Raw genomic sequence first — 13,500 nt, forward strand, 5'->3', positions numbered from 1 at the left:
TACAACATGAATGAACCTTGAAAATACTGTACTATGTGAAAGAATCCGGTCACAAAAGGCCACCTACTGTATGGCTGTTACGTGAAATGTCTAGAGTAGTGGCTGCCAGGGGAGGAAGGAGTTGGGAGGAATGGGGTTTCTTTTTTGGGTGATATAAATGTTCTAGAATTAGTGGTCATAGTTGTGCGACCTTGTGAATACTAAACCATTCAATTCACATTAAAAGGGAAAATTTTGCATATGGTATGTGAATTATAGCTCAATTTTCTAAAAAAGAGATCTTTTTGTCCTCACACATTCTTTACCTTCTACATAAAATTTTTTTCAGTTACCAGAACAGTACATGACAGATACATATTAAAAAAATTACAATAAAGACCTGAGTGTTTTTGCTGAAACTATTATTCTGGAACTGACAAAAAATAGTGCATGCAATAGATAACTTCTGTATCATATTTCTTCATTAAAAATCTTATTAAAATGTCAATTTCTCAATATATTATTGCCAAAATTTTTTTTTAAAATTTTTGTTGTACTATAAATATGTGTTGAATGTATTTTAAGCCCTAGCTGGGTAGCTCAATTGGTTAGCGTATAAGCCCAATACACCAAGGTTGCAGGTTCCATCCCTGGACAGGGCACATATAAGAATCAACCAGTGGCCCTAACCGGTTTGGCTCAGTGGATAGAGCATCGGCCTGTGGACTGAAAGGTCCCAGGTTCGATTCCGGTCAAGGGCATGTACCTGGGTTGCGGCATATCCCCAGTAGGAGATGTGCAGGAGGCAGCTGATCGATGATTCTCTCTCATCGATGTTTCTAACTCTCTATCCCTCTCCCTTTCTCTCTGTAAAAAATCAATAAAATGTATTTAAAAAAAAAAACTTAAAAAAAAAACTTAAAAAAAAAAAAGAATCAACCAGTGAATGAATAAATAAGTAGAACAACAAATTGATCCCTCTCTCTCTCAAATAAATTTTAAAAAATTTAAATGTATTTTCCAATATTGAAATAAAAATGGTAATTTTGTTAGTTTTTATAATAATAGCTTTACATTTAATTTCAAAAGACCCTATATTTAGTGGTATTCAAAGATATAGTTTAAAAATTAGACATTTTTGGATTTGTTGCTTAGCATTAACTGGTATTCTTTTAGAATTAAATATTATTGTACTAGAATTTTTTAACAAGATAAATACTGGATAGGTTAAGATAAGGCAAGAGGATGTCTTTTGGGAGGAGGACATATAATGCAAATTCAAAATTTCTGGAAAATATAAAAATATATCTGCTTTACCGCAAACTAAAATTTCCCAAATATTTTTCTTTGAATTATTTAAAATGGCAAGATACATATTTTTCTTTTAAAATCTTTAACTTCATTGATATATAAATAACTTCTTAATGCTCAAGTTTCCAACTTTCCAAGATACCAAAGTCATCCCTCTTAAACAGTTTTCCTTCTTTAACTCCTTGAAACTAAACACAGTTCAGTTATTTGATTAGCTGATGCTAGAATTTGACCTAGAGCTTATGTAATTAGAAGAGACACTAGTTTTAGCTCATTTAAAAGCCTAGTTAGCATATGACAGTCTCCTTTCTGGGGAAGTCAAGCCTCTCTACTGCTGCTTTTTATAACCTTTAAGTTAATTCAGAATCCAGATAAGCCTTGATCCAAGGATGATATAACCACAGCAAGCACCATGGGGTAAGTGTGCTTTTATGTGCTTTGAGATGGGAAATAGTATAAGACAATAAATTCCATCAATCCTTAGTAATTTCAATTCAAAATATGCTAACATTAAAAAATAAAATTTAAAAATAAATAACTTTTTATTCAAAAGTTATAACAATTTATAAAACATTAATTTTCTTGCTTAGTTGTAAAATTGTCATAATCTGCCTTTGTAGGTTATCAATGAATGATATGTTTGGGGACTGAAGAGTTTTACATCTTTAATGGAAGCTGAGTTAAATTTTGAGAGCAATCTTAAAGAATGACAGGGTTCTTTCTTTTATTGAAAAATAGTTTTTATAATTTTTAAATTTTTATATTTTGTATGTTCTGATTATATTTTTGAAATGTAATTTTATGCCTATTGAATCTAATAAAAATCAGGATTACAAAAATGACAGGGTTCTTGATTTACACTGCAAATAAACCCAACATTTCTTTGGGATTAAGAATAAAAAATGAAAAGATTAGTAATGAAGGGAGGTTGGTTTGTGCCTTTTGTAACACAGAAAGGGACAAAGGAGTTCACTCCTCTATGTACAGAAAAATGTGTACTGATTAATTACACAGAGACATTAGTGAATCTTAATTCTAAACCTTTGCAGGGTCTTAGGAACATGATGAGAAGAATTGGGTTTCACTTGAAAGGTTTCTAAAGTGAGAACAGTATTCCATAATAGTTAGTATTGGAATTTTATGGGTTTTATATGCTAAAGCAATAGTATTCTGAAAATATAGAAATTAATTTTTTATCACCCTTTTGTCTTTGTTAATAGCTCCTTTTAATACAAGATTTTATTGCTGCAAATGACATAGCCATTTCATTGAAGGCACTTCTGTAGGGTTTACCATAAATGAACAGAAATTTATACTAGAGAAATAACTTTGTCATTTTTACTCTAAAATTTCCATGAATTTAATTAACATCTATGTTTTTGTTAATACCCTGGGTTCTGAAAATGCAATTTGAACCAGTCTGAAACCTCAGAAGCTTTTGAAAGGAAGATGATCAAAATACTGTTAACTTTTAATACAAATATAAAGGTTAACAGATAAGTGCCTTGTACAAATTTCATATACCTTTGTTTCTCCCTCTCCCTCCCTTTTTTCTTTAATGCCAGCAGTTCTTAACCTTTTTGGGAGTCAAGTATAATTTTAAGAATCTTTGGATATCAGCCCACCCCCTCTGCAAATCACACAAAATTTCCCATGCAATTTCAGCATATTTACAGATGGTCTGAATCCAACCTATGGACCCCAGTTAAGAACCTTTGATTTTGAGTTTTAGGACTGGAGTATGAATTGCTAAATATTTTTCTTAGTTTCTGTATTTTTATAAAATGTAAAAATGTTTAGGTTAATAATTCCTGATAATTTTCTCTCAGGGATAATGCTGAAGATGCTGATTCTCACACTGATCATCTCTCAGTACACACACACACACACACACACACACACACACACACACACTTTACATGAGAACGAAACACAATTACCAATATCCATAGTTTTGCGATCACATTACTGCTGCTTGTCCCCAATGATTTGATTAATTGTATGTGCTTTCAACAGTGCCAGGAATCACCTTGGGAGTCATGAAGGGAAAAAAAAAAACCCTCATTATTTTATTTGTAAGCTGCTTTCAATGCTCCAAAAAAGGTGAACTAAACCATAAATTGCTAGATATTACACAGGACACTCTTCTAATTGGTAGGTTCACGATTGTTTTGTTGTCTGTTCCTGCCCTTATTGAGAAAAGAGGTTAGTAAGTATTAATACCCACTTAAGGTTTCCTAAAATAATTAGAAAAAGAAAAAGAAAGTGGCAGCTGATCAGATGTTCAAATTTGTATATTTGAGGAAATCTCTAGAATATATCCCCAGAAAATGAGAAAGTAGCTGTTTGGGATTTTTTGGGGAAGGTGCTTGGGGGTACTTATTTCAAAGCTATTTGACAATACAATGCCTTATATGGGTCTATGCCAGCTCTTTTTATTTTTCTTCAGGCTATGTTGGCATGGTTTTAGTGAGCAACGAGAGGCAAACATTAGAAAATTCTTATGCACTCTAGAAAGCCTCCTCTGTCTCTTAAATTTTCACTAGATTACTATCGAGTGTGTAGGTGTGTGGAGTGAGTAGGAATATGAATAAGGGTGGGTAAAGGGATAACTGGAGAAAAGCGGAAGAACCTTACTTGTAAGGTACCCAGATACCTGCTATTTACCATAACACCTGGGCAAAGGATGCACAATGGAAAAGAAGGGATGGATGCATTTCTTTGCTGAGATACGTTTCAATCTTCTTTCCCCATCTAGCAGTTACTCAATGCACTCCTGATTGACATCTTGAGGGGAAAAAAGTTAAGGCTCTGCTAAAATTGTAGAAGTTCATGGTTACAGCATGTTCAGCCTTCTTTTAGTTTCCCAGTTCAAATAACGTAGAAGGATTTAAAAAGTTCTTTAGCAGATATATTCTCCACTTCTGAATCTGAGAATGACAACTCAACTCTTTCCTGGGCAGAGCAGACATGTAACTCATGCAGTGGCCTTTGAAATGTTGATTCTATCTGTGCCTTCCTTTCCTTCCTAATGGTTGTTTCCTTTTTTTATTTTTTTTAATATATTTTATTGATTTTTCACAGAGAGAAAGGGAAAGGGATAGAGAGCTAGAAACATCGATGAGAGAGATACATCGACCAGCTGCCTCCTGCACACCCCCCACCGGAGATGTGCCCGCAACCAATGTACATGCCCTTGACCGGAATCGAACCTGGGACCTTCCAGTCCGCAGGCCGATGTCCACTGAGCCAAACCGGCCTCGGCTGTTTCCTTAATTCAGGTCATGGTTACCGTTTACTTGGATTAAAGGTGCCCTCTCCCTGGCCTCTTTGCGGCTGGTCTTTCTTCTAAAGTGCCACAAGAGGCAGCTTCTTACTGAAGACATGTGATCTAGTTACTCCCTTGCTTAAAAACCGCCCATGACTCCATCTCTCTACTGCAGAGCAGCCTCCGAAGATATTCATGGCCCCAACTTCCCTGTCTAGCCTTACCTCCTAATCTACCCTTGATGCTCCTAGGATCCCTAGATAATGCCTTGTAATTTCCTACCTCTGTTCCTTTGCTGGTCCTCTTTTTATCATATCTACACATTGTTCAAAGCCCAGCTCAAACCCTATCTTCATGAAACGTTCTCTAATCCCCACAACTGAACTCTCTCTTCCTCTGAAAGCTTTAGGCACCTTATACTTTTCTCATTGCACTTGTCACAGTTTATCACACTTGTGTGTCTCATCTTTCCTACCAGATTTCCTACTTGGAGGATCAATGTCATCTTTATAATTGTCCCAGCACCTGACACAGTGCCCTTTACATAGTTATGTGCTTAGTAAATGCTTATTGAACTGAAATGAACTGTTTTTCCTATCATCTACAATGAAAGCTAAAGACTTAATTTTAGCTGAACTTCCTTTTTCTTCCCTGATAGAGTGGCCCCATTTCCCACTATCTGGGAGTTAAAATTCCTATCTGAAGAGGCCAAATGAGTGTAATATCCAAAATATGAGTGATGCAAGGGAGAAAGGGTGGGAACAAGGACTGTAGCGACACATTAGAGCAGTGGTTCTCAACCTTCCTAATGCCGTGACCCATTAATACAGTTCCTCATGTTGTGGTGACCCCCAACCATAAAACTATTTTCGTTGCTACTTCATAACTGTAATTTTGCCACTGTTATGAATCGTAATGTAAATATCTGTGTTTTCCGATGGTCTTAGGCGACTCCTGTGAAAGGGGTCGCGACCCACAGGTTGAGAACCGCTGTCAGGAGTCGCCTAAGACCATCGGAAAACACAGATATTTACATAACGATTCTTAACAGTAGCAAAATTACAGTTATGAAGTAGCAACGAAAATAATTTTATGGTTGGGGGTCACCACAACATGAGGAACTGTATTAAAGGGTCGCGGCATTAGGTTGAGAACCACTGCATTAGAGGCTTCTGAAGAATGAAGAATTTAATAAACAGCACATACATGCTCAAAGGAAGCAAGAGGGAAGCTATAAGAATAAAAAATGCCTCTTGGTTCTAGACAACTTCCTGGAGTGCCAGCCTATAGGGTTGGGATCACCTGTATATAATAGTGGCTTAAATAAGCTAGACATTTATTTCCCTCTTAGATTAAGAAAATAAATAAAAAAGCCAGCCCAGCCCAGAGCTGTTTAAGCAGGTCCTTGTGTGAGGAACGAGGTTCCCACCAGCTTGCTCTTCTGCCATCCTTGTGCATCATGTCCTGATCCACAGAGATGCTAGGACTCCACCTATCTCACTGGCGTTCGGCCAGCAAGAAGGAGAAATGGGGGGAAATATGTACTCTCCCTTTGAAGGAGACTTCCCAGAGGTCGCTCACATTGTTTCTACTCACACCTCATGGGGAGAATCTATTCTGGTGGATACACGTAGCTATGAAGGGGAAGGGGGAATGTTTTGAACTGGGATACTAAAGAAAAGGGGAGAATGGATACTGGATGGCAATTAGCAGTGACTAACAGAACCAAGATCAGGCCTTACACTGCTTCTTGTACTCCTTCAGGACAAAGAACAGCATTATGCACAAAAAAGATTCTCTTAAGAAAAATTATCTGTAAGGGTAAGAGGAAAAAAGAGCAAGTTTAGCTGGGAATAAGCATAGATTTGCTTAGGATAATGGACAGGGACCTTGACAAAAGTGACGTAGGCGATTAAGCCTCTGGTTCCCCTACTATTGTCATTATCAATGGCATTTTATTTTTTATAGACCCTCTAGAGAAATCAGGAAGCCTTCACAAAACCTGGTGTGATGTCTACTGGTGGAGGCAGGCCATGAGGTGAGTGGAAATTGCAAAGAACTTGTTTCTTATAAGAACCCAGACAAACTGAGAGCTTAGTTTAAACCGGTGCACTTGTACTTAGTTTAAACCAGTACTTGTACTTTCTTCTTGAAGTGTAAGCATTATAAATGGCTTTGAAGAATTTTGTAACCCTTCTTCGTTTAAAAACAAATAAGCAAACATATTATGGGATTCCATGATTAGTTAGCAGTCAGGACTAATAGCCACCTTATAAACTAGCTATGTTACCTCAGAGTTTTATTGCATATATGAATGCTTACTCATAGTATCGAGAGAATAACGAACTATGTTTTAACTGAGTTTTATTTTAGATGTTTTTGTGGATTGCAAAAAAATACAAACCTTGTAAAAACAACACAATTTACATTCAATTAATATTTACTGAGTCCCTACTTTATGCTAGGCTTTGTGACTTATCAGCCATGTGGGATAGGTAAGCATTATCCTCATTTTACAGTTGACGAAATGTAGGTTTTTAAAGGTTAAGTAAGGTTCCCAGGATCACAAAAATAAGTAACAAGCTAGGTGTCTCATGCACTTAAGAAAAAAGTCCTATAGTTTAAATCATTATTTTTAAGTTTCAAAACTAAAATGTACACACTGTAAAACAAACAAGCTAAACTAAGACAGAAGAGTATAAGTAAACTTTGAAAGCCCATCCCACCCGTCTCCATCCCTCTTTCCAAGCATAAGCACTGTTAGTAGTTTGGCATGAATTCTTCCGTATCTTTCCTTTTGTCCAATGTGCTCATTACAGTATCACACTTCCTATCTACTTAAAGATTTAATAAATAGAGGAGATTGAATTTACTATGTACTTAATAGTATAAACATCTATCTTTAAAATAATAACTGAATTGTTCATTTAGCTAACATTGGGCATCTAACTATAGAGACTGAAAGAAGAACAAAACTCACTCTATTTTTCCTAGGGATTCATAGGCTAGTGCAGGGTTCTTGATGTTGAGAGAGTGCATATGGACTCATCTGAGAGTATGATGCAAGCTCTGAACCTTCTCCCTAGAAGAAAATGAACCTACATAAAATTTTGCCTATAATTCAGGAACCCTAAGACAATATGGACCCCTGCTCTTGTACAAGTAAGATTGTTAAATTAATAATTTATCATAAATACTAAAATAGAAATGTGAACAAGATACTATAGAAGCAGAGAAAAGCAAGGGTTTTACTGAGACACGTCAAAAAAGACAGGGATGGGTGATACCTGCACAGAATCTTGAAGGACACAAGAAGTTTGACAGCTAGCTTAGGGTAGGGGAAGGATGTCCACTGAGGAACTACATTCATAAAGCCCAGAGGCTAGAAAGGACAGGGATCCACAGAACTTTCTTTGTGGCAGGAGCCTAGTGTGTATGAGAGGACTGAAGACAAGTTTGCAGAACTGAATAGAGGCCAAATCATGAAGGCAGAGGTCTATTGTGTTAGGACAGTGGTCAGCAAACCGCGGCTCATGAGCCACATGCAGTTTGCCGCTCTGTTGACTAATGAGTTTGCCGACCACTGTGTTAGGATGTTTGAACTTTAAGAGTCACTGAAGAATTCTGATCTAGATTTTCATAGGTAGGTAAGAAGTCTAAAATTAATGCAAGACTAACTAAATGATAATGGACATGATACTATGGATGATAGAATAAGAAATAGAACAAAGATAAGACCACTTAATTCAGATTTGTTGGAGAATCATTGATAAAATATGCTAAAAAGATAAGTTGCTAAAAATCAGATGGAATCTATTATAAGGTCACTGCTTTTACAAAGGAGATTGGGAGAATAAAGCTCTGAAACTGTCTTTGTAAGATAAAACTCAAAAATTCAGGTGCATACCCGTCACCCCATGCAGTGTCCCATGCACAATCAGGCCAGTGTCAGTCACTTGGGGTGTATCACTCACTTCTGATCTGCACACCCCATGCCCTCTGCTGTCCTCCAGTAACTCCTGATGGATTGTGTGGTTTCCCAGTGACTATTCTACCTGCAAAGAGTAGGAAGGAGTACGAGGGGGAAATGGGCCAGGTTCTCAATATTTCTACACTGAGCAGGTATTACTTTTATAATTATTTGTGTAAATGAGGTTTTAAAATAATGTAGTTTAAAGGAAGGCATACAAATAATGTCATAGCTGGTTCATTTTTATTTGGCCATACTTAACCTAATATACCTAACTAAAAATCCAGTATTAGTCTCACCCACTTCTTGGCAGTGGCTTCACAACTGAGGCAAGACTATAAAGTCTCAAGGATATTTTACTTGATAATATTTATTATTCATTTAAAAATTGAACGTATCAGGTACTATAAAGGCTTTGAAGACTGAACTTGTACATACAGTGTATATGCAATTTTGTGTGATGTATCATAAAAAAATGAATACAAAGGAGCATTTGGTCTTTGCCAAAGGGTAGTAGTGCTCCAGGTTTCTCAGTCTATATGTTTAGATAGTGAATTTTTATTAAAACAAAATTTAAAATTTAGGGGCAACAGCATTACTTTTTCCTGTTTGCCTTTTCTAGCTCATTAAAAAATGTTAATTAATATGAATAAATAAAGTTCTGTGTTGTCTTCTTTATTCTCCAAATGTATTGAAGCATAACTGACATATGAAGTTGTAAGATATTTAAAGCATGCAATGTGATGATTTGATATACATTGTGAAAGGACCCTCCCCCATCAAATTAATTAACATAACACATCCATCACCTCACATATTTACTTTTATTTTTGAGGGGTGAGAACACTTAAGTTCTACTTAAGAGAGTAGAACTTTCAATTCCAATTATACAATGTAGTCTTATCAACTATAGTCACTATGTTATACATTAGATCCTCAGATCTTAGTCATCTTACAACTAAAAGTTGTACCCTTTTACTATATAGCCTCTCCCTATTGTTTTCTTTAAGGAAATAAATCATTAACCTAAACAATCTTTGGAATTTGATTAAATTAAACTCAAACTTGTGTGTCCACTGCAAAACGTTCTCCAAGTTTTCATGCCTATAATTCCCAGGAGGGAGAGATACCAATGTGTGTGGTTGAGAATGTAGTAGGAAAGGGATGACTAATGATGACTTGGAGGATAGGAAAGGCTTCATAGAGAAGGAGGTGCCTGAACTGAGCCTTGAAGGGTGAGAAATATTTCATTAGGCAAGGAAAGACATCTGAGGCACAGAGGATGGGAGGAACAAATGTAGAGAGGCAAGTGTTTGATGAGATGCATGAACTGTGATCACCTACTTGTCTATACGACATATCCTAGCTATTATAGAGTTTTATTTGGGATACTGTAAAACAGGGAAACAAATTAAGTAATTTCAGCTAGTCCAGCCATTAGCTGTAAGAAAATCATATCACCTAATTTAGAATTTCTAGGTCTTTGGATAAACTACTTACACTGGGAGAATGCTGTTGTTTTACTGGTAAGAGAACATTGCTGACCACGGTCAATGGTGCATAGGCCGTGGACTATTCTTCTGAGGTTATAGATTTGCAGGGTTTGTCTATGATTCCCAACTCCCGGAGTCTTTGTTCACTGGGAGGTAGTGAGAAATTAAAATAATTCTGAAGACTGGGTTTTACTCTCTTCTCCTTTTTAGCAGTTCTGAAGTGCCAAAGGCAGATCCAAATTGGATTCATCTGAACTGTGAAAAAAAATTCTCCCAGGAGAGACAGCAGTAACCTGGTTTCCCCTCTCACCTACAAAAGGCTATGGTGACTAATGATCTATTTCACAGGATACTCCTAACTCAGCCTCATGATTCTGATCTTGTGAGTCCTGCAACTGCCTGTGCTGCAGCAGGAGAAACTCTTCCTGAGGACTAGTTAAGGTTTTACCATGTTGCTGTACCCTCTCTGCAAATTGGGGTCACCCTAGGGGTGCAGGGAGCTTTTTCTGGAGCTCAGGGCTTTTCTCCTTCACAAGTCTCTCGGGAGCCTCTCTTGCCTTTCACTGTCTTCCCTCTTCCACTGAGCGCTGACCTAGTGAAAAGACAGTGACAGGCACGTTTTGGGGAAATAGGTATTTACCTTGTATTGGGGCAACACTGCACGGAGTGTCTCGAGAGGCTCTTACCTTCCACTCAGTTGAATCCAGGGAGAGAACCTAACTGAAAGGCTGAAATTAAAGCAAGTCAAACCAGAATAAGAAGAGATATTGAGCACTTCTCCCTGACCAGACCTATAGCTCACAAAGCATTCAGACTCACAAATCAGGTTCTGACACATTTAGGTATGCACATCAATGCAACAAGTCGGAAGAGCCTCTGGAAGTAATATGGTATGAAACTTTTGATATGTTTTGATGTCTAAAATGAAGAATTGTTAAATTAAAAACAATTATCTCTAGACATTGGATTGTGTGTGTGTTTTTTAAATATATTTTTTATTTATTTTAGGGAGGAAGGGAGAGGGAGAGACGGAAGCATCAATGATGAGAGAGAACCATTGATTTGCTGCCTCCTTCATGCCCCCTACATCGAGCCTGCAACCTGGGCATGTGCCCTTGACCAGAATCGAACCGGGGACCCTTCAGTCCACAGGCCTAGGCTCTATCCCTGAGCCAAACCAGCTAGGGCTGTGTTGTTTTTTATGTGTGATAACATGCTGGTGTTCTTTTTTTTCTGATTGATGTTGACACATAGCAACTCAACCAAATTACTCTATCCTGACTGATATTAGGTGATAAAAAAAAATTAACGTGCCAGTGGAGTGGAGATAGGGGGAGCTCTGGTATTCCATATGTTGACGTAAAGAACTTCGCTGGCTGCTGAGCTATGGAACTGCCACTCTCTGTGCTTTGCCCTCTTCTCACTGGCTCTGGGCACTCAGGTTGTTGGCAATGGTGGCACATCAGTTACAATTAAATTTGGTGTACAATTAAATTCATTAGGAAATCCTGCTCTCTCTAGGTCTTCAAGCATAGTGGTGGGCATAGGGATATATTTCTGCCAGTGAAACTTGACTCGATACAATAAAATAGGATGGTGTTTTTCCCCCTAACAAAAATCATCTCCAGGCTATAAACTGTTTCTATATTTCCCACTCTTTTTTATTTTCTTATGTGAAGCACGTGTGGTAAAAAGTGTGTTTCTTTTGCTGTCTATCAAATGAGAATTCAATTACTTCCACAAATACTTGTTGAACCCATGCCCAGAATGGTCTTAGGAGCTGGGGATACAAAAATGAATAAAAGACCCCTCTGCTCCTGAGTGGCTCACAGTCTGGTGAGGGAACTAGCATTTAGGCAGTTAACTAAGGATGGGATGGAATTGGGATGGTGGCCTTATGACCTGGTTCAGTGGCAGGGGCCAACCATTTTCTAGCAATGATCATATTTGAGAAAAGGACAAGGAAGAGGCTGACCTGAGGACCAAGGTCCATTTTCAAATTAAGAGTACTTATTGTTTATAGTGGTCACCAACCTTTCGGACCGCAGGGACCACCAGTGGTCCTCGGATCACCGGTTGGCGACTGCTGCTCCAAAGGTTTCCTTAAACCAGCGGTCGCCAACCTTTGGACCTCACGGACCATTGGTGGTTGGCGACCGCTGGTAGGATATCTCATGGCACAGACCTTATTTTATTCTTTAATTTATTGCCTTTGCCACTTTTAAATTGTTGTGTATTCAAGGATGACTTGATTGTACATTTATTTGGAAGTGGGTATAAAAAGTTACATTATCATTGAGGAATCCTTATTTTAAACACTTACATACATGCCCATGTATTGTGAAATTTGTTGTTATTTCCTTATCATTTTGCTTCTAAGGGTCACACTGTGCTTTTTGTTTTCCTGAATTATGCTAATTAAGGAATTATATTAATAAATTTATAAGTATCAAGCCATTTTTATATTTTAAAACTCTATTGATCATAGTATTATTTGTGTTTTCTGAGATTCTATTTAGAATATTTACATATTTAGGCTATCTTAGAGTAGATTTGGTACCAGAACCTCATAGAGTGGATTTAGTAAAATTTACATATACCCTATTCTGAGATATGGATCAAATAACAATACAGTCATTGTTATTGATAGAAACTTCCTATTTTATTATCCTGGGTTATTTCATATTTTGGGGGTAGATATTTGACACCTCCCTTTCTATATATTCTATAGTTATTCTAGTTAAATTCCAGTTTTTAAAACAGAATTCAGCAATCTGTGTTACCCTAAAATTTTTTTCCCATTTCATCTAGCTTTAAAAAGTTATTGGCAGCCCTGGCCAATGTGGCTCAGTTGGTTGGAGCTCCTCCCATACACTCCAGTTGGGGAGTATGCAGGAGGCAACTGATCGATGTTTCACTCACACATCGATGTTTCTCTCTCTTTTCCTCTCTCTCTCAAATAAATAAACACATGTCCTCAGGTAAGGAATAAAAAAAAATTATTGGCAATAAGTTATGAGTAGAATTTTTTAAAAATAAAATATCATAGCCTATGAATTTGTGGTTATATCTCTTTTTTTGTACAAATTTGTGCTCTTTCTCTTCCTCTCAATCTCCCTCTCTCTTCAGACTTGCCAGAGTTTTTCTCATTTTATCAATTCACATAACTTGTTTTTTTCAAATAGCTATCAGAGCCAACATAGGAATTTATATATATACTAGAAGCCTGGTATGCAAATTCGTGCACCAGTGGGGCCAAAACTGGCTCTCTGACATCCCCCGAGGGGTCCCAGATTGCAAGAGGGCACAGGCCAGGCCAAGGGACCCCACCAGTGCATGATCAGGGCCGGGGAGGGACACAGGAGGTTGGCCAGCCAGTGAGGGATCACAGGAGGGCCTCAGGGTGTGTCCGGCACGTCTCCCTCAGTCCTGATCAGCCGGACCCCAGCAGCAAGCTAACCTACCGGTCGGAGCATCTG

The sequence above is a fragment of the Eptesicus fuscus genome, chromosome 16, assembly GCF_027574615.1.
Source record: "Eptesicus fuscus isolate TK198812 chromosome 16, DD_ASM_mEF_20220401, whole genome shotgun sequence".
NCBI classification, from domain to species: domain Eukaryota; kingdom Metazoa; phylum Chordata; class Mammalia; order Chiroptera; family Vespertilionidae; genus Eptesicus; species Eptesicus fuscus.